Source organism: Choloepus didactylus, chromosome 18 (genome assembly GCF_015220235.1).
Source record: "Choloepus didactylus isolate mChoDid1 chromosome 18, mChoDid1.pri, whole genome shotgun sequence".
Taxonomy (NCBI): domain Eukaryota; kingdom Metazoa; phylum Chordata; class Mammalia; order Pilosa; family Megalonychidae; genus Choloepus; species Choloepus didactylus.
The window spans coordinates 58,341,903-58,362,941 of NC_051324.1; the positions used below are offsets into that span (position 1 = coordinate 58,341,903).

The following is a 21,039-nucleotide window of genomic DNA, read 5'->3' on the forward strand; positions in this document are numbered from 1 at the left end:
TTACCTTTGTTCAGTGTCCTTACATTGTTGTGCTACCATCTCCCAAAATTGTGTTCCAAACCACACACTCCTGTCTTCTATCACCCTGTAGTGCTCCCTTTAGTATTTCCTGTAGGGCAGGGGTCTTGTTCACAAAGTCTCTCATTGTCTGTTTGTCAGAAAATATTTTGAGCTCTCCCTCATATTTGAAGGACAGCTTTGCTGGATACAGGATTCTTGGTTGGTGGTTTTTCTCTTTCAGTATCTTAAATATATCACACCACTTCCTTCTTGCCTCCATGGTTTCTGCTGAGAGATCCGCACATAGTCTTATTAACCTTCCTTTGTATGCAATGGATTGCTTTTCTCTTGCTGCTTTCAGGATTCTCTCTTTGTCTTTGACGTTTGATAATCTGATTATTAAGTGTCTTGGCGTAGGCCTATACATATCTCTTCTGTTTGGAGTACGCTGCGCCTCTTGGATCTGTAATTTTATGTCTTTCATAAGAGATGGGAAATTTTCATTAATTATTTCCTTTATTATTGCTTCTGCCCACTTTCTCTTCTCTTCTCCTTCTGGGACACCAATGATACGTACATTATTGTACTTTGTTTCATCCTTGAGTTCCCGGAGACGTTGCTCATATTTTTTCATTCTTTTCTCCATCTGCTCCTTTGCATGTAGGCTTTCAGGTGTTTTGTTCTCCAGTTCCTGAGTGTTTTCTTCTGCCTCTTGAGATCTGCTGTTGTATGTTTCCATTGTGTCTTTCATCTCTTGTGTTGTGCCTTTCATTTCCATAGATTCCACTAGTAGGTTTTTTGAACTTTTGATTTCTAATGTATACATGTCCAGTTCTTCCTTTACAGCCTCTATCTCTTTTGCAATATCTTCTCTAAACTTTTTGAATTGATTTAGCATTAGTTGTTTAAATTCCTGTATCTCAGTTGAAGTGTACGTTTGTTCCTTTGACTGGGCCATAACTTTGTTTTTCTTAGTGTAGGTTGTAATTTTTTGTTGTCTAGGCATGGTTTCCTTGGTTATCCAAATTGGGTTTTCCCAGCCCAGAACAGGCTCAGGTCCCAGAGGGAAGAAATATTCAGTATCTGGTTTCCCTGAGGGTGTGTCTTAGAAAATTGCTCCACCCTTTGATGCCTCAGGTCACTGTGCTTTTCTGCTCAGCAGGTGACTCCTGTTAGCCTATAATTCTTGACTGGTATGAGGAGGTATGGCTGTGTTCCCCCAGGCTCTGGGGTCTGGTTCTGAATGGGAAGGGCCCCACCCCTTTCCTCCTAGAGAAGACAGACCCTCAGGTGGAGGTCATTAGCATTTCAATGGTCTCGCTTTCTGCTTGTGGTGTCTCCACCCTTCCCAGAGTCACAGCCCTGGAAACTGAAAATGACTGGGGCTTTCTCCACTGAGCCAAAAAAGAAACAGATAGTCCCCTTCAGACCCAGTCCAAGGCAACCCTCCGGCTCTCCCAGGTCAGTCGTCACCCAAAGCCTCTGTCTGTTTTTTGGTGCTGCATACCTGTAGTGAGCAGTTCACACTCGCTACTTAAAACCCCAGTTGGAGCTCAGCTGAGCTGTATTCACTTGCTGGGAGAGAGCTTCTCTATGGCACCACGCGGCTCTGCAGCTCGGGCTATGGGGGAGGGGGTCTCCTGACCTGGTTCCGCAGGTTTTACTTACAGATTTTATGCTGTGTTCTCGGGCATTCCTCCCAATTCAGGTTGGTGTATGGTGAGTGGATGGTCTCGTTTGTCCCCCCGCAGTTATTCTGGATTATTTACTAGTTGTTTCTGGTTTTTTGTAGTTGTTCCAGGGGGACTACTTAGCTTCCACTCCTCTCTATGCCGCCATCTTGCCCCGATCTTCTTCTTCCATTAATTTTTGTGGAGAAATTTTCTTGTCAACTGTAGAAGAAGATCAAAATCATAATGAGACATGGTAGAGACAAATAAAAATTGTGGAAAAGCCTAGGAATACTATTACTACCACTACTAATAATATTAGCACTTACTGTGTGTCAGGTACCATTCTAATTGCTTTATATATTTATTTAAGAAATATTTATTGAACATATTTTCTAGGCCATTATCTGATACAATTTTTATTCCTTAAACAAGCATGAAAAAGAAGAAAATTCTAAATATGAAAACGATCAATTGTCCTCCAATATCTTAAACATACTTATGTCATTAAAAAGATTAAGTGGGCCCACCTCAAGGGTTTGCATTCTTGTATTCAAAATTTGGAAGACTCTACTACTAACCAAGGTAACTGTAGAGAACATAAATGCCACACACAGCAAAGAACAATGTTCTAATTTTGACTTTGTTAACTGACTGCTCATATGCTCAAATGACATTTAGTATATTTTGGTCATCGACATGGTGTATCACCACATTGTTCTTCTTGGGCCTTTCCCTCTCCCTATATAAAAGGGCATTTCTTCTTTTAACTAAACTCTCCCCAGGGTTACTATGGTATCTGATAACATACTCACCACCAACATATAAGTTTTGAGTCAGATCTTTAAGTTCGTTATCTGAGAGTATGATTCCCAGGTTTCCCAGAACATTGTCCAGATTCTTGACACTGATCTTCCCACCTAAGGAAAATGACAGTCCGTGAAGAAAATCAAATGACTCCAAAGGAGAATTCTTAAACTTCTTTGATATACATACCGTGTTGTGAATTTCTTCACTGTATGTCATTACTTACAAAGTTTACATACAATTTGAGGATCCCCCTCAATGTCTACTGACCTAAGATTAAGAAAGTTTGCTCTAAAGTGAAAAAAAAATCTTCATAATGGTCAACAATTTTAGCAAAGAAACCAAATATTTTAAGCCTATAAAAAAGTCAACCCTAAAGATAGAATTAAGGCCACTTCATTTGTGATCTGTCTTGGGGACCCAGGCTACACTAGGCATAGTTTAAAAAAGTGTCAAATGAATGCTCAGGGAATTCTGGTTCTGGATGCAAACATTCTTTACTTCTGAATAATACATGGGGTTGGCTGTTGATGAAAGAACTATATGTTTAATTCTTTTGCTGCTGATGATTAAATCACCTGCAACACTGCTAATCTTTTCTGTCACTTTTTTTGCTATGCAAACTTGAAATTTGATATTTCCTTTCCTGAAAAGTTTGGAAAATCAAGAGAGAATCTGGGACTTTCTTCCAAGAAGAGCATAGAGATTCATCTGTTAAAGTAAAGTAGGTAAAGTAGACTGCTAAAAAAATATAAATTTGCTATCAGTATGTAAGAGATAGAACAGTATTCACAAATCTTGGAAACTATATATATGAGGACCCCAATTTATTTGGATTCTCATTATGCTTCTCACTCACCTTTAAGAGACTTCATACCTTCTAGCAACCTGCTCTTAAAGACCTTGTTTCCATCTATAAAAAAAGGCACAATTTAGGTCATAGAGAAATGATGTGGAAATTCACTAAAATTATTTCCATAAAACTGAGATTTTAATGCTTTGCCCCAGAAATTTCTCTCATTAAAATAAGATTTGAGAAAGTTTATAACATGATGAATCTATCCAAAATTTAGCACATCAGGCACCCGACAATATGCATAGGTCCTGAGTGTGTGTGTGTGTGTGTGTGTGTGTGAGAGAGAGGGAGAGAGAGATTCTACCTCTCACCTTTTATCTCCTTCTAGTTTAAAATCAATGCTTTCCTTTTCTTACTTCTCCCATAATCACCAATAGGTGTCTTAATGGACTGAAGAGTAACCTTAGAAATTTCTTCCCCTTGATTACATGATTCAACATGATGGGGATGCTTATCCCCAAATTTAAAGTGAAAGTGCATAGATGGGAATTATCCTCAGGAATAAAAGAACTTTCAGATTGTTTTGAGATGGGCTTTTATATTTTTAGGAAAACGGAACTAGCTTTAGAGGTTCTCAAAAAACCTTAAAAGACTATGAACACTTTACAGATACACTAGCATTTGACATGCTTACCATTGAAAGGCAGATTTTTCACCAGTTCCAAGCTTTCTTTATCTGTGAGCTCTATTCCCATGTTTCTCAGAACAGTTTTCACATCTCTGACATCAATCTCCCCTCCTTAACAGAGATAGACACCAGATGAATATAAAGGTTCATCTAATGATTTGAAATAGGGAAGTGTTATCTATGGCTACACAGAATGATTAGGTGATGGATGAAAAGTTGAGGCCAATAAGACCTGTCTAAGTGCACCAATTATGACATTCACAGAAAAAAAACTGATCTCTAAATGCTAATACAAGAAGGCACACTTACAAGGACAGTGGCAAGACAACTCTGCACACAGTGGAATCTGCATTATGTATCTCTCTATTCAATTAGAATATAGTAAAGGATTTATTCAAATAATACTATCAATTAATGTGAGAATTGTTAGTCTTATCTTTATAAGCTATTAGGAGTCTTTACTAAAGCTTTACTTCATCTATTATTTTAACTAATATAGATTTTGGCCATTTTAAAAAGAAAAGAGCAAAGTATATAAATGAAAAATACACCAGAAAATAAGTGAAATGTCAGTAATTGGTTTTAAACATTTAATTCACAAGGAGGTATTTAATATAATTAATGTGGCAATAAAGGGTTAATGGTAAACTATAATTATGGTAAATACCAAACATCTTAGATTTATAATTTATCATTTACCTGTGGTAGCTTTTACTCCATCCATCACCTCTTTCAGATCAACCTTCCCTTTAGCTACAAGAAAAGACTCAGTGAAGATAATGTCACAAACTTAGAAAACAAACTTAAGATACATATTTTATGGAAAAAATACCATATAAATACCTTAACTTTCATCTTAAGTTTACCTAAGACTATTAAATTCCTGGTCTCAGAGAATTAAGGTGATCTCCATTAATAGGAAGGTCTCTTCTATGTTGGAATCTGGGTCAGGTAAGTGTTTTGGAAGCTGTTATAGCCATTGGCGTTGTCCAGGTATTTTGGTAGTTTTACTTCGTGTACCAGCACACAGCTGAGATAAGTAACACTACCCTAGCCTGATGTGTTCAAAGAATGCTTCATGCTGGAGATAATGCATGAACAATATTAATCTGTAAGTAGAGGTTGACCAGAGATAAAGAGGGAAGGAAAAGGCTTCCATAATAAGAAGAGGCTGGAAAAGAGAAAAAGTCTAAGAGATAGCATGTTATGTATGTGGAACTACAAGTAGCCAACATGACTTAAGGAGACAAACATGAGAGAGGAGATGATATCATAGAAGCAGATGGAGTTTGACGGTCTTGTGAACTATGATAAAAATCTTTGAATTCACTTTAGAATGGAGATTTCAGTAGGCAGAGGAGTGGCCAGGAAAATGGGTCTGTTGACTTTTTCATATACGTATTATTTTGCTTTTTTACTAATCTAGATCTGCCAGACATCCTGGCAGCACCCTCAGCAATTCTTTGTATATATAGGGAAAGAGGATGCTGATTTTTGATTAATTGAAATGAAGATCTAGTATTTATCCTTACTTTAATATTGGGCTCCTCTCCAAGCTTCTAAGACATATTTGTCACCAATTAAATTTATTTTTTGAAAGTATCATATACAAGGCAAAGATAAAAAGATAACCTGAATATATCTGCAGTGCTCACCATCAACTTGTAGGCTTTCTAACAGCTTTGCAAATTCCTCTTCTATGAGCTCGATTCCCAACTTTTCTAGAGTATGGTCCAGGTTATTTACATGAACTTTCCCCCCTTAGGAAAGAGACAGTGTAGGAACATGAAAAAAAAAGTGTATTATACCAAAAGTTTTCAAAAGCAATATTATTAATAGTATCTTTAACAACTGTGATAGCTTTGTGCTTGTACTGGAATATATTTGTTTTTGTTTGCCCTGTACGGTTTTGAGGTAGGGTTAGCCATAGAGAAATGTGCATGATATTGGGGAAGCAGAGGTGAGGCAGCAGCTGCCACAGTTTGCTCATGTTGTCACTGCCTATCTATTGGTTCACTTTTGTTGGTATGGGGCAGCTACGCTTTCAGCTCCTCTATCTCCTACCAGATTGTCCCCTTTGACTTCTTTGAGTCCTGGGTAAGCAATGTGTGCAGCTCCATGGAAAAGGGTGCCAGCTTCTTCTTCATGTCACCCTTTTTGTTGGCACTGGAAGTGGGGAGAGACAGATAGGGGTTCCAGTTTGTCTCCATAGATTCTAGTTTGTTCTTAATCTCCTCTACTTCATGTCTAGTTCTTCCTCCCAACTCTTGGCCCTGCTGAACTCCAGAGCCTTCAGGCCCGCCATCAGACACAGAGGCGACACCTTTCTGAGACTTCTTCCCTAGCTTCCACAATTCCCAGGTCAAGGTTGGGTTAAGGGGCCAGAAAGCATCAATGACCTGCCTTAAAGAAATCCTTATTTCCTGTAGGAATAAGATTGAAATGTCTATAAACCAAATCTAAAATTTAATCCTGAATTACAATGCAAGATAAAATTTTGGGTGGAAACATAGATGCAGATTCTGATGAAGCTGGGGACACTGAACTTTTAAATCCTGCTAAGCTTCCTTTATTATTAGAAGTAGACCTTCTTCCCCTGTCTGAGGAGGTTAGCTTCCCCTTGACTAAATAACTTGTAATGACTCTGCAAAGGTAGCAGGCCTGCAGAGACTGCTGCTAATCCTTAGGATCTAGCCTCATAACTTTCCATTTCTTCCAGACTCATAATCAGAGTTAAGTCCTGGCAGGTTCCCATCAGTAAGGCACATGTTTGACTTGTAAGATTTTGGCAATTTATATAGACAGAATGGATCCCAAGGGTGTTAGAACAGGGTTGAAAAATATAGTGTTGGATCAAGCTGAACTTGATTATATGGATATACTAAGTAGAGATTATGGGTTCATTGTATTAGCTAGCTCTAGTGTCTTAAGAGTGGCTCTAACAGTTTGCTTAGTCATTTGCCTGAAATGTGGACCAAAAGGTGGCCTATACTAAATGAAGATGAAATGTTCAAGTTTCCTTTGCATGCTATAGAGTAGCACTGATCAACAGAAATACAATGTAATCTACAAATATGAGCCATACATGTAAACTTTTATTGTCTAGTAGCCACATTAAAAGATCGGAGAAATAAATTTTAATAATATACTTTTATACAATATACTTATCATTTCAACATGCAACCAAAATAAAAATTATTGATTATTTTACATTTTTTTGTACTAAGTCTTTGAAATCCAGGGTATATTTTATACCTACAGCACTTTTCAATTTGGACCAGCCACATTGCAAATGCTCAAGAGCTACATGTGGTTAGCGGCTAGGGTATTAGCACAGCTATAGAGGGATGTATCTAAAAGATTAGGGAGATCAAAATTCTAGAGTGGATTTTTCATGCCAGACCTACCCATCTGTTCTGGTTTGTGAATGCCGCTATTATGCAAAATACCAGAAATAGATTGGCTTTTTTAAAGGGGGTTTATTTGGTTACAAAGTTACAGTCTGAAGGCCATGAAAATATCCAAATGAAGGCCTCAACAGAAGTATACCTTCACTGAAGGAAGGCCAATGGTGTTTGGAAAACCTCTGTTAGCTGGGAAGGCAGTGGCTGGCGTCTGCAGATCCCAGGCTGTGTTCCAGCTCCACTCTCAGCTCCTGTGCATTGTTCAAAGTGTCTCTCTTAGCTGCAGTGCCTCCTTCTGTCTGTGAACATTTTTAATAAGACTCCAGTGATTCAATTAAGACCCATCCTGAATGAGTAGGGTAACATCTTCATAGAAATTATCCAATCAAAGTTCCCTCCCACAGTTGATTGAGTCACATCTCCATGGAAACACTCAATCAAAGGATTCCAACCTAATCAACACTAGTACGTCTGCCCCCCATAAGATTGCATCAAAGAACATAGCGTTTTGGGGGACATAATACATCCAAACTGGCACACAATCTTATTTTCCATGCTGCCTCAGAGAGTCTAGAGCAGGGCTGTACATGTGGCTTTGCAGACCACAGGGCCTCTGTAGCAACAACTCCACTCTGCCATTGTAGTACAAAAGCAGCCATAGACAGTATATAAACAAATGGGCATGACTACATTCCAATATAACTTTATTTACAAAACAGGCAGTGGGCTAGATTTGGAACATAGGCTATAGTTTTCCAATCCCTGGTCTAGAGGATACTTTCACTGTGGTTGTAAGAAATACATTGTTATGAGATCCCAGCATCCTTGACAGGTTCTGTGGTGGCTAGTCTCTTAGGCCAAAATGATGTGGGCAATTCTGTCATTGATCTGAATTCAACATTGATAAGAGACTCCTGGAGTGGCAAGAGTCTAAGGGCAGCACTTAATTGCCAGAGACAAGATGGATGTAGTTAATTACCATAACAGGCTGAAGGTCAAACAGTAATCAGAATGGTTTAACTCGTAGAGATATTTGGCATTAACTAAATGATCACGAAGTCCCTAGAACAGAAATAGATGGACAGTCTACTTAGTTCTGCTTTTTTGTATAAGCAAAAAAAAAATAAAGCTCTAGTTCTGGTCAACAAAAGTCTGACTTGAATAACCACAAAACAGAGTCACATCCCCTCAATCAATTCCCAGATCATGAGCCAGTTCATAAGATCTAGAACCCCTTCATAGAGGGGTAGGCCGGGTCTCCTAGAGGAAGGGATCTATAGCCATTTGGCAGGATAACTATGCATTGGAGAAGGGGATATAAGCAGAGTTTCAGGGAATTATTGTATACTGACTCTGAACTGACACTATTTCCTGGAGACCCAAAATGTGATGATGGTCCACAATCCAGGGTAGTGGCTTACAGGTGATCACTGGAGTTTTGGTTTGTTTCCATCTCCCAGTGGGCCCAGAGGATCATCATACTAACAGTAGTTATCTCCCCAATTCCAGATGCAGAGGTGGAATAGATATACTGAGCTACTGGCAGAATTCCCTCATAGCTTCCCTGACCTGTGGAGTGAATGCTATTATTGTAGGAAAGACCAAGTAGAATTGTCTTAATAAAATTGTAGCTCAAAAGCAATACCATATTTCTGGAGGGATAGCAGAGATTAATGTCACCATCAAGAATTTGAAAGATACAAGAGTGGAGATTACTATCACTTGTCCATTTAATTTGCTAATTTGGTCTGTGCAGAAGACAGATCTTGGAGAATGACAGTTGATTACTGTAAACTTAACTAGGTGGTAACTTCAATTGCAGTTGCTATTCCAGATGTAGTTTTGTTACTGGTGCAAATCAATACATTTCGTGACACCTGGTATGTAGTAATTGATCTGGCAAATGCTTTTTTTTCTACACTTACTAGTGAGGACCATCAGAAGAAGTTTGCTTTCAGCTGGCAGGGCCAGCAATGAACCTTCACTCTTGTGGTGGTTTGAAGCTGTTATGTACCCCAGAAAAGGCCATGTTCTTTAAATCCATTTCTATGGGTGCAGACCTGTTGTAGGTGGAATCTTTTGGTTAGGTTATTTCAATTGAGATATGACCGAGCCCATTCAAGGTGGGTCTTAATCCCATTACTGGAGTCCTTTATAAGTGGATAAAGGACACACAGAAGAAGCCAAGAGATGACATACAGAGAAAAAGCCCCCAGGGGAACTGAGAGAGGAAGCCAGTGAAGCCAGAAGCTGAAAGCAACAAAACTAGGGAAAGAAGGACCAGCAGATGCCACCCATGTGCCTTCCCATGTGACACAGGTGTCTCAGATGCTAGTGGCCTTTCTTTAGAGAAGGTATAATCCTGTTGATACCTTAATTTGGACATTTTCACAGACTTAGAACATAAATTTGTAAGCTAATAAATCCCCATTGTAAAAGCCAACACATTTCTGGTATATTGCATTATGGCAGCTTTAGTAAACTGAAACAACTCTCTCATTTCAGGACTATATAATCTCTGCAACTCTAGATCATAATCTAGTCTGTAAGGATCTTGATTGCCTTTTAATCCCACAGGACATGCTGGCCCATTACATTGATGATGAAATGCTAATTGGACTTGCTGAGCAGGAAGTAACAACTACTCTAGACAATTTGGTAAGACACATGCATATCAGAAGATGGGAAAAACAGCCCACAATTTCACTGGGGTGAAATTTTAAAGGTCCTGTTGTCTAGGAAAATTTAAGATAATCCTTCCCAGTTGAACAACAAGTTGCTTTATCTACCCTATACCTACTACTAAGAAAGAGACCCAGTGCCTAGTGGGTCTCTGTATTTTGCAGGGAACACAGTTCATTTAGGTTTGATACTCTGACCTATTTATTAAGTACTCAAAAGGCTCCCACTTTTGAGTGTGCTCCAGAAAGAGAGAAACTCTGAAACAGGTCCAGGCTTATGTGCAAGCTGATCTGCCTCTTTGGGCATTATGATCCAATATATCTGATGATGCTTAAAGTGTCAGTGGCAGATATGGATGCCATATGGAGCTTTTGGAAGATCCATGCAGGTGAATCCCAGCAAAGATCTTCAGGACTTTGTATCAAAGATATGCCATTCTTTGCAGACAGCTACTTTAGTTTTGATAAATAGCTTCTAGTTTGCTACTTACTCTTATAGAGACTGAACACTTAACCAATGGTCAATAAGTTACATGTGATCTGACTTGTCCATGATGAAGTGGGTATTATTTGACCCACCAAGCTATAACGTTGGGCATGCATAGCACCACTCTATCATGAAATGGAAGTGGTATATACAGGATTGGACTTAAGCAGATCTTGAAAGCACAAGTTGCATGAGCAAAGGACTCAGATGCCCACAACCCCTATCTTTCCTATATTGCCTCTTTCTAGCAACCTACAACTAGGCTTCATGAATTCTCTTTGGCCACTTGACTGAGGAAGAAAAAAATTGGGATTTAAGCCAACTTTGGGTTCCTCTTGCCAGTGAGTCAACAAGTTAAGAGAGGGATGACTTTACTGATTGGGTAATTGACCCTAACTGTCAAGGGGAAACTGAGCTGCTGCTACAGAATAGGGGTAAGGAGAAATATGTCTGAAATGCAGGATATTCCCTAGGGCACCTCTTAGGACTCCCATGTCCTGTGATTAACTTAAGGGAAAATTAAACAACCCAATACAATACAGACAGGATCAATAATGGATTCTATCCTTCAGGAATAAAATTTAGAATCATCTACTAGGCAAGGAGCCATGACCAGCCAAGTTACTTGGTGAGGGCAAAGACAATATGAATGGGTAGTGGAAGATGAAAGATATATATCAGCTACAGCTACATAACCACATGGGCAGTTGCCAAAGGACTGCACAAATACTATGAGAGTTATGAGTATTTCCTCCTTATTTTTATATGAATATGTTTATATCATTATATTAACTAATTCTTTTCTTTTTTCTCCCCTCACACACTCTCCTATCATCTAATATAAGAAGCGTTAAGAGTAGACAGACTTACATCTCATTAAATTGCAGGAGGAATGTGATTCAGCTAGAAAAGGAATGGATATCACCTAGAGATGGATAAAGTAATACCTGGTATTTTGTAACATATTCTGCAGAGAAGGTTAGCATAGTTTTGGTTGTATGAGAGATGGTTGCTATTGAAAGTTAAGAAGGATTAAAAGAGGTATATATGGATTGCAAATTGACAAGAGGTAGCTGACAATGGCTTTATACTGTGTCAAACTAGGTAAGCTGGAATTAAATTTCTAAGAATTCCCTTCTCTATATAGTTTTGTCTGGCCTCAGAAAATTTCTCATAAGATTTGGAAGGTACAAGTGAAGAGGCAGCTATTACATTCTGAAGGCATCAGACTCATGACATTGCTGCTAATGTCCTAGTTCACTTATCAACATGGGGCAGAAACCAGGCCTACAGATCCTCTAGCTCTTGTCAAATCTCCTCCTTTAGACTCTCCCAGTCTTGGGCAAGACACATGCACATCTTCAACTTCTTTTGCAGGTCACTTGCATTCTTAAGGTTGGGAGAACTAAGAAATACATGGATTCCAGTTTGTCCTCATGGGTTTTAATTTGTTTTGTTCTCTCTAATTCTTTCATGTCCAACTTTTCTTTCTGACTGCTGGCTCTACTGACTACAGTGACTTCAGGATTTCAGACCTACCAGCAGAAGAGACTTCTTTACCTCCCTCACAATCGCATAAGATCAACTTCTCATAAGAAATTCTTTATTACATGTCACTCATAGTGGTTCTGCTTTCTTTACTGAATCCTGACACAATGACCATGAATTTTATTAAAACAAAACAGGACAAAAAAAACGGTTTTTATGTCTTTGTATGATTACCATTTTCAACAAGGCTAAAATCCCAGACTTGTCCAAGTATACAGATAAAGTCAATAAAATAGTTAACATTAAATCCTGTTTTAATAACAAGCCTATAGAACAAAATAATATCAGGGTGTTTAAGCAAGTGGAACTGAAGATAACCGACTTAACTCTTGTACATAATAAATAGAAACTGTTTTCGTTTTACAAGTTCCTGAGTTAGCTATTTTTATAATTGACCAAATCCCTTGAATAATGCTAGTCCTTCACTTCATTTATGCTGAGACTTCCTGGGTTTGATTGCTTTTTTTTGAGGAGGTGGGTTGTATAAAGTTGAAAAGAATGCAAGAATACATGGAACTTCCTGTAAGATAAAGCATGTACTGTAGCCAGTTAAAATGTGGATGGGCTGAAAGAATCAGAAATAAGGACCTATACCAAAGTGAGGAGCCAGGATACGTAAGTGAAAGGTAAAAAGTCTGGAGATATCAGACACTATGTCTTTTTATTGTTTTTTTTGTTTTTTTTTTTTTTTTTTTTTACTCACCCTTGAGAGTCTTCACACCCTTCAGCAGCCTATTCTGATAAACCTTTCCAGCAGCTGTAAGAAAAGTCATAATTGATATAATGGTGAAATTAGCAAGAGATCACAAAAATGAAATAATTGAATAATTTCAAAAACAATTAAAAAACTCTCTATTTTGTATTCTATTTCACCTAATATAATGAAGTTAAAGAATAGAAATGTTTCTTATTGTGACAAACCCGTCAATTTCAGTACCTTGGGCAGTCCACTTGCTGAAATATCAGTAAAATAATTTCTCTTTCTTTTTATTTCTGCTTCCTATCTTAATTTTTTCCCACCGAGCTCCTATTTTCCTCTTTCCTTGTTCTTTTTTTAATATTATAGATATAAACAAATTAGTGGCCTGAGAGGTAATGTTTAACTGTTAATGTCAACTTTTGTCTGAAGGGTTCCTTTATCTCTGATGTAAATTCTAAGCGACTATGACAAGATTGCCATAAAAGTTAGAATTCAATTTCTTTAATTTTTTTCTTTTGCATTTTTAGGGGAAAATAAACAGAAACAATCCACAGGCAAAAAAATGAGATTACTAGAAGCCTCAGTAACACTTTTATGATGGCTCACCATCAACTGGCAGGGTGTTCAGCAGCTTTTCTTGCTCCTTTTCCGTGAGTTCAATCCCCAGGTTTCCCAGGACATTTTTCAGGTCACTAGAGTCAATCTTCTCTCCTTTGAAAAGAATGGATGGTAGACACATGAACTATAGCTACTTGGTATTATCTTATAAAATTGGTTCTTCTATGCAGGCTATTACCACCCCAATTTTCAGGATGAAGAACCAAGTAAAAAGATGTTATCAGCCTATAGAATCATTGGGCATATTTTACAGTATTTATTGGCTTAATATAAAGAGAGACTTTTCTAAAATTGGGAAAGATAACTTCTGGAATAAAGTCTAATCAGTGAATTAAGATAACACAAATTCTTATATAAACTATTCTTCAAAAATATTTTATTGTTTTGGTTAAACTTATTTGATGATGTAAGTGAATACATAATTTTAATTGTTTTTAAGCTTCACCATGCCCTATTCCATATCTCTCCAGATTATGTTTATTTAAATATTGGTGAAGTGAAGTATATTACTAGAATAAACAACCAAGTTCAACCTGACATATAGGCTTGCAATCCTATTGAAAAAGCCTTGAGAATTTTATATCAAAATAAGGAGTTTTAGATGCATATATTTCATTATAAAACATCAGAATTTAGTATGATACTAAAAGTACCACTGATACACAAAATTTAATATAAAGGAATGGAATCTCAGATTTACAGCAATTTCTCACTCACCTGTAAAAGCTTTCACTTTATTCATCACTGTTTCTAAAGAAACCTCCTTATTAACTGTAGGAGAAGGTCAAAGTTACAATGAGATAAAAAAAAAGACTTGAAAAACATTGTGAAAGACAGCATGGGAGTGGATATAGTACATCTTCACTTATTATGTACCAGGCACTATCCTAAGTGTCTTATGTATACTTATTTAAGAAATATTTACTGAACACATTTCCTATGCTATTATTTTATACAATTTTTATTGTTTTCTTGAGCATTAGAAAGAAAACCTTAAATGTGAAAAAATTCCATTTCAACAATTTAAATTTTACTTACAGTTCTATAATATTTCTATAATATTTCAAACCCATATATGCTGGTGATGGGTTTGAAATATCAGAAGTAGCACTATCTCAATAGCCTGTATAGTTTCTATTAAAAATGTGGAAGACTCCACTGACCATAATATAGGTAGAGAACATAAAGCCACACGTGCAAAGTGCAATGCTCCAATGTGGATTTGATAACTGACTGCTTACATGCTTTGCTCACAAGTACAGCTTCTCAGCTACTGTCACCATTACTAAGGTCACCATTATTAAGGCCCATTTACCTATGACCTATATTGCCAATGGCTCTTACAACTAAATTGTATCAAGGTAACTATATCTGAGAACTTGCTTACCACCAACAGGGAGATTTTGAATCAGATCTTTAAATTCCTTATCCTTGAGATAGATTCTCATATTATCCAGTAGAGTATGCAGTCTGTTGACATTGACCTTCCCATCTACAGAAAGATATGGTCAATGAAGAAGTTTATTTAACTCCAAAAGAGAGGTTCTTAGTTTTTGGAGACACATGCCTGTTCTGAATTTCAAGAACTGTATGTAAGTGCTCACAAAGATTGCATAAAGCCAATTCACAGACCCCTCTTGGTGTCTACTATGGTTAAGAATGCTTGCTCTAAAATGTGGAGAAACATTAATCTTAGCAAAGAAAGTCAACCATGAAGTAGAATTAATGCTACTTCCCTTGAGACTTGTCTTGGGGACCAGTCCATAAAACACCGTTTTAAACAGAACTGAGCAAATAAATGCAAAGAGAATTCTGGTTCTGGAGGCAAACATTCTTTACTTCTGTACCTACTTTAATTCTGAACACTTCTGAACAACATTCTTGACTTTCAATGTCTAAATTCCCAGTTCAATTTATTTTCTGCTGCTGATTAAATTCCCTGAATTACTGCAAATCTTTTCTGGCATCTTTTTCTATGCAAACTTGAAATTCTATTATTTCTTTTGTTGAAAAATTTAGAAAAATCTTGAGAGTGGAGGACTTTCTAGATATAAAATAGGTCACCTGCTAAAGCACAGATTGATTTTTAGTGTAAGCATACATTTACAATCAGTATATATGAGAGTTGACAGCATTCACAAATTTGATATCATGAAAACAGTATAAATATGAGCATCCCATGTTCATCTGCATTCTCATTGTGCTTCTCACTCACCTTTAAAAGACTTCACACCTTCTAGCAACCTGTTTTGATAGATCTTGTCATTATCTGTAAGAAAAAGCACAATTCAAGTCACAGAAATATGGATAGCCACTAGAATACTCTCAGGAAAACAGACTTTTTGGGATTTACTGACAAGTTTCTGTTATTATAAAAAATTTGAGAGGAAACAGGAAATTTAGCACATTAGATATTCTATAACATGCATTTAAAAAATTCCCTTCAATCGCCCCCTTATTCATTTCTAAATTATCAACCCCTTTCCTCTTTCCTCAAATCTCAGACTAGCCACTTTTTTTTTCCCTCTGATGACATGATTCATCATAACAGGGATGCTGTTTCCCAATCTATAAATAAAACTTCATAGGTAGGGATTATCTCAGTAAAAATGGACATTCTAATTTTTTTTAGATGGACTTTCTATTTTCTGAAGATTACTAAATTGGGATAGTTTAAGGGTTTCTCACAAAGAGACACAAATGTTCTCTTTGGCTACATCAGTATTTGAAATACTTACCAGTAAATGGCAGATTTCTCACCAGTTCCAAGCATTGCTTCTCTGTGAGTTCTATCCCCATTTTTTCCAGAGCAGTTTTCACATCATTGATATCAATTTCCTCTCCTTTTGAAAAGATCAAAAGAATGACATATATAGGATTTAAATATAATCAAATGAGTGCTAATAATGCAACTAATTTATGATGTCTCAACAGCATGAATATGGACTGGTGAAAAAAAGAGCCACTGAGACCTGACCATGTTTAGAGAGATTAAGACATTTACAGAAACAAAATTTGGTTTCTAAAGGTGACCATGAGAATATGCCCATAGCACTTCCAACTACGGAAACGTAACTGACTAAGGGCTCCAACTGCTGCTTTGAAATTCACTCCCATATTTGCACTAAGTCCAGACCTCCCACTGCTACTGGCCAGTGACTGAACGTGGCCGAGTTATTAAGTGAGACCTGTTCCAAGAAGATGGCCAATTTTGGCTGGAGGATTCCCTGCATGGCAATCACATTTTCCTCTCTCTCTTCTTCACTTGGGGCCAGATTTGCATTGTAGTGTGACAGTTTCTTAGCCTTCCTGGCTCTCTCCCTATTTTCTCTCACACAAGCATTTCCCTTAAAAAAAGTCCTTGCATTTTTAATTCTGCCTTGGCGTCTGCTTCTTGGAAGACTTGTACTAACACGCTCATATCAACAGTGACAAGAAATGAGTATTATGTGTCTCTCTTGTCAATCAGTAAACTGAAAATGGCTTATCCTAATAATTGTATCAATATGTAGAACCCATCATCCCTTATTTAAATGATTACCAGGGTATTTCCCAAAGATTTATGTAACCTTTGCTTGTAGATTTTGACTGTCTTAAAACTAGAAAAATGAAGTGTATTAATGGAAAACACAACAGAAAATACTCTAACTTCTGGACTACTGGATATAAAAACATTAAATGAGGAGATGAAATGATAGAATTAAGGCATAAAGAAAAAGATAATTATTGTAAACAATTAAGATCTTATGTTGACATTAACTTCTCACCTCTAACAGCTTTCACTCCATCTATTACCTTATTCAGATCAACTTTTCCATTAGCTATGAAGAAAAGAGTCAATTGAGACATATAATCAATGTCATGAGCTCAGAAAAGCATATGTAAAAATACACATTGAATGAAAATTCCAGATTAATTCTATTCATATCATAATTTTACCCAATCTTACCTAAATTTCTGGATTTCAAGGATTTAAACTGATACTTATATTTGAAAAAAAAAAAACAAACTCTTGGATCCTGGAATTTGCATAAGGGAGAATGTACTGTTTCAAAAGTTTGGACCCAGTGACATTGGTCAGCTGTCTTATAACCCTTACTTCAATTACTGCCATAGTACTCTGATAGGAGCCACTAACACAACCTAAATTCTTATTCATCACTAAGTAGACTCTTCCACATGCATATTCACATCCTTTACTGTTTTAAGAAACGTTCTTCCATTTTTTTTGGGGGGGTGTTAATAATTTTCTCTGCCTTTTTACTCTGTATCTGGAAATTTCAGTACCTGGAAGTTTTCTTAATCTAATACTAGATTACCTTTATTAAAACTTTATTTTCTTTTTATTGCTTTATTCCCTTTATGTTTTTTGTTTTAAATTCTACTTTCTAGAAGATTTACTCAATTTTCTTTTCCAAGTCTTCCAGTGAATACTTTTTATTAGCATCCTGGTTTCTGAGAATTTTAAAATCTACTTTTCTACTTTCTCTTAATGGATGAGTACCTAAAACATAAATATACAGCTTAATTGATTGATCAAAATCTTAACCAAAACTCTTTGTTGAGTTTTGAAACCAATGGTATAGAATTTCTGAAAAATATTGGATTCCTTCTTTCCTTCCTCACTGTAAGTATTCAAATAGCACTGGAGTTGTCTGTCGCCGATAGATTTTTTCAAATACTGACATTCTCTAGCCTTAACAATAACATACTGTTTTTTGAAAGAGATTGAAGATGACCCATAAGGAACAGAAATTCTTAAGTTATATTGGCTTTGGAAGACCATTTCTATAGGGAAGAGGATGGATGCTTTCACTGAGCTAAGCTCAATTTAGGGGCAAACTGGGAACCAGTGAAAACTGGCTGGTTTCCATTTTTTTTCCTGTGTCACCTGATGACTCTCTTTGATTTAGAAATTTGGGTGAGGAGGCACTCAAAGGAAGATAGAAAGTGTGGACCATGAGGCAAGGGCAGGGAGATTTTTTTCCTTGCAGAAAAAGATAAATCCCTGAGCTCTTGTTCTATTTAGACTCCTGTCTACCTATTAAACGTGTTTGGAAATGTCTCTGTTGACCAGGCTTTGGATTTCAAACATTTCTTGGGAGCTGCATGGCTGGGTCAGAAGCAATACTGAAGACTGTTGCTAGCCACCCTCAGCTGGGGCACCTTGGGAAAGAGATAGCTATGTAAGCTGCTGGTATAATCTTCCCCTGGTGAAGCATATGACTGCAAAAACTGGTCTATGTCACAGGTAGTAGAAACCCAAGAAGGACCAGACCCCCCCACCCCCACTCCAGCACACACACATGTCCAGTGGGCATCTTGAGTCTGAGAACCTATGATGAATTCCAAGTAGAGGAATTAGTCCATCCAGGTTGCTCAGTACAAGAAGACTCAGGCAGATCAAGGCCATAAGCATCTGAAACTCCAGGACTCACAGGATAAGTGTTTGCTGCAGTTGTAGGTAAGGGGTACTACTCCTCCTTCATGAAAACAGTCTGGTGACAGCCATTGCTGAATTTTTTTGCTGTTTCTTCCTCAATTTAAAATCACAGTTTACTATGGACACCTTAAATTTGAGGGCTGAAACCAGTTCCTCCGAAGTAATCAAATATGGATAAATGGTCCTGGTAAACAAATCTTTCAACACTCTGAGGTATTCTCTGACTCCAAGGTACAGGTCTGAACACACCTTGGTTTTGCCAATATGAGACTCTTTAGAATGCAATAGTTCACCAGCTGGGTTATTCCTGCATTATTCTATAGTGCCTCAGTTTACTCTATGTTTAGCCCATCAATTTTCAACAGTATGTATTGGTCTGTTAAATGATAAAGTTTATGTCCCTTACACATCCTTTCCTCTTCCCCTCAACTTCCCAAACATTGTCAACTATACATTTTCAGGCTTTCTAACATTTACCTTTTTTCTTTACAATTAATTATTTTGTGCTTTCTCTAACAGTTGTTTCTGAAAATGGAAAACTAAAAAATACCATTTACAGTATTATAATTGGGGACATTAGTCATTGTAGAACTAGAAGGGGTGATTATACCCTTAGAAATAGACATATAATCCTACATCACTAATCCTGTGCCACTTGAAGGAGAATGCTCGAAGCATCAAGATTCATTCATTTATCCAACAAGATATTTATTGAATGCCTACTCTATGTTAGGCACTGTTCTGGATACTTGGAAATACATCAATGAACAAAATAGACAAAGGATTCCAGCTATTTGGAGTTTACTTTCTAAAGTAATCTAGGGAGAAACAAAATAATAGTGAACATAAGTAAGTTCAATAGATGTTGAAAATAGCATGGAGAAAGAAAGGTCAAACAAGGTTAAAAGGATCGAATGAGCAGTGAGTAAGAGGACGTTGCAATTTTAAATAGAGTGGTAAAGGTAAGGGTCAGAAAACATTTGAGCAAAGACTTAGGAGGTAAAGAAATTCACTATGCATATTGAGGAATAACCAATGCAAAGGCCAAGGGGAGTGTGGCTATCATGTTCACAGAATAATAATAAGATCATTATGGTTAGAATGAAATGCTTGAGACAGTAGTAGGAGATGAAGTCAGAAAATTAAGATGATGGGATACAGGGGACATTAGATCATGTGGGGTCTTGAAGGTCATTGTAAGGAGCAGGGTGAAAGCAGTGGAAAATAGAGAGAGTTGGTTGGAGATAGAATGGGCAGGATTTCTTAGTGAATTGAATGTGGGACATCAAAGAAAAAGGCAACCAAGGATGACTATTTTTGACATGAGCAACTGGAAGGCCCCTATCAACTGAGATGGGGAATGTTGTGGATGGAACAATCAAGTGTGAATTCATAGTAGCTAAGGGAGATTTATAAGTTTCAGAAAGGAAGGAGGAATCAAAATTTTCAAAGGCACAAAGGTTTTTATTAAGAAGACATAAAATATCTCTTGGTTTGGGCATTCAGGAAGTTATTATTAAACTTGCCGAGAGAATTTATGGAATGGTGGTTTGGGGAAATTTCCAGATTTCACTGGAAAAAAGAATGAATGGGAGATGAGAATGTGTCTTCCTGACCTTCTGCTATGCTCTCTCCCTATCTAATTTTACTTTCCCTTTATCAGTTCTCTTAGCAATGCCTTGTATTAATGGGGAAATACGTTGATTTTAGATTGATGTAAATGAAATATGTTTTGCTCTTACTTTGAGACTGTGTTCACTAATCTCTATTTAAAAACAGGAATACATGCTTGTTTGAACAAACAAAACAGTACAGAGGAAAAATTAGTAATCTCGACTTAATGCCTTTCATACCCCACTCTTTAGATAACAATATTAACAGTTAAATGTGTATTCTTCCACACGTTTGTCAATGTTAATGCAAACATACATATATGTATACACACATATAATCAATCAAAATAATATAACTAAATACTTCATTCCGATTTTTTGCACTTGACATTTGATGAACAAGCCGAGAGGGCACTCTGGTGGGCACTCTTAAGCACAATATAGATAACCCTTTTTTAGATTCTAATGAATTGGAATAGCTAGCAGTAAATACGTAAAACTATCAAACTACAACCCAGAACCCTTGAATCTTGAAGACGATTGTATAACAATGCAGCTTAGGAGGGGTGACAATGTGATTGGGA

At 37.0% G+C, this 21,039-nt stretch overlaps 1 long non-coding RNA gene across 1 annotated transcript; it reads right to left on the reverse strand.

Moving 5' to 3' along the window:
- Window positions 1-5,616: 5,616 nt before the first annotated feature.
- LOC119513856 lies at window positions 5,617-13,457 on the reverse strand. Its single transcript, XR_005212701.1, has 3 exons — window positions 13,388-13,457; window positions 12,785-12,838; window positions 5,617-5,721 (listed from the first exon to the last, which is right to left on the reverse strand). It is a non-coding gene; the product is annotated as an uncharacterized LOC119513856 (long non-coding RNA).
- Between the last annotated feature and the right edge of the window lie 7,582 nt (window positions 13,458-21,039).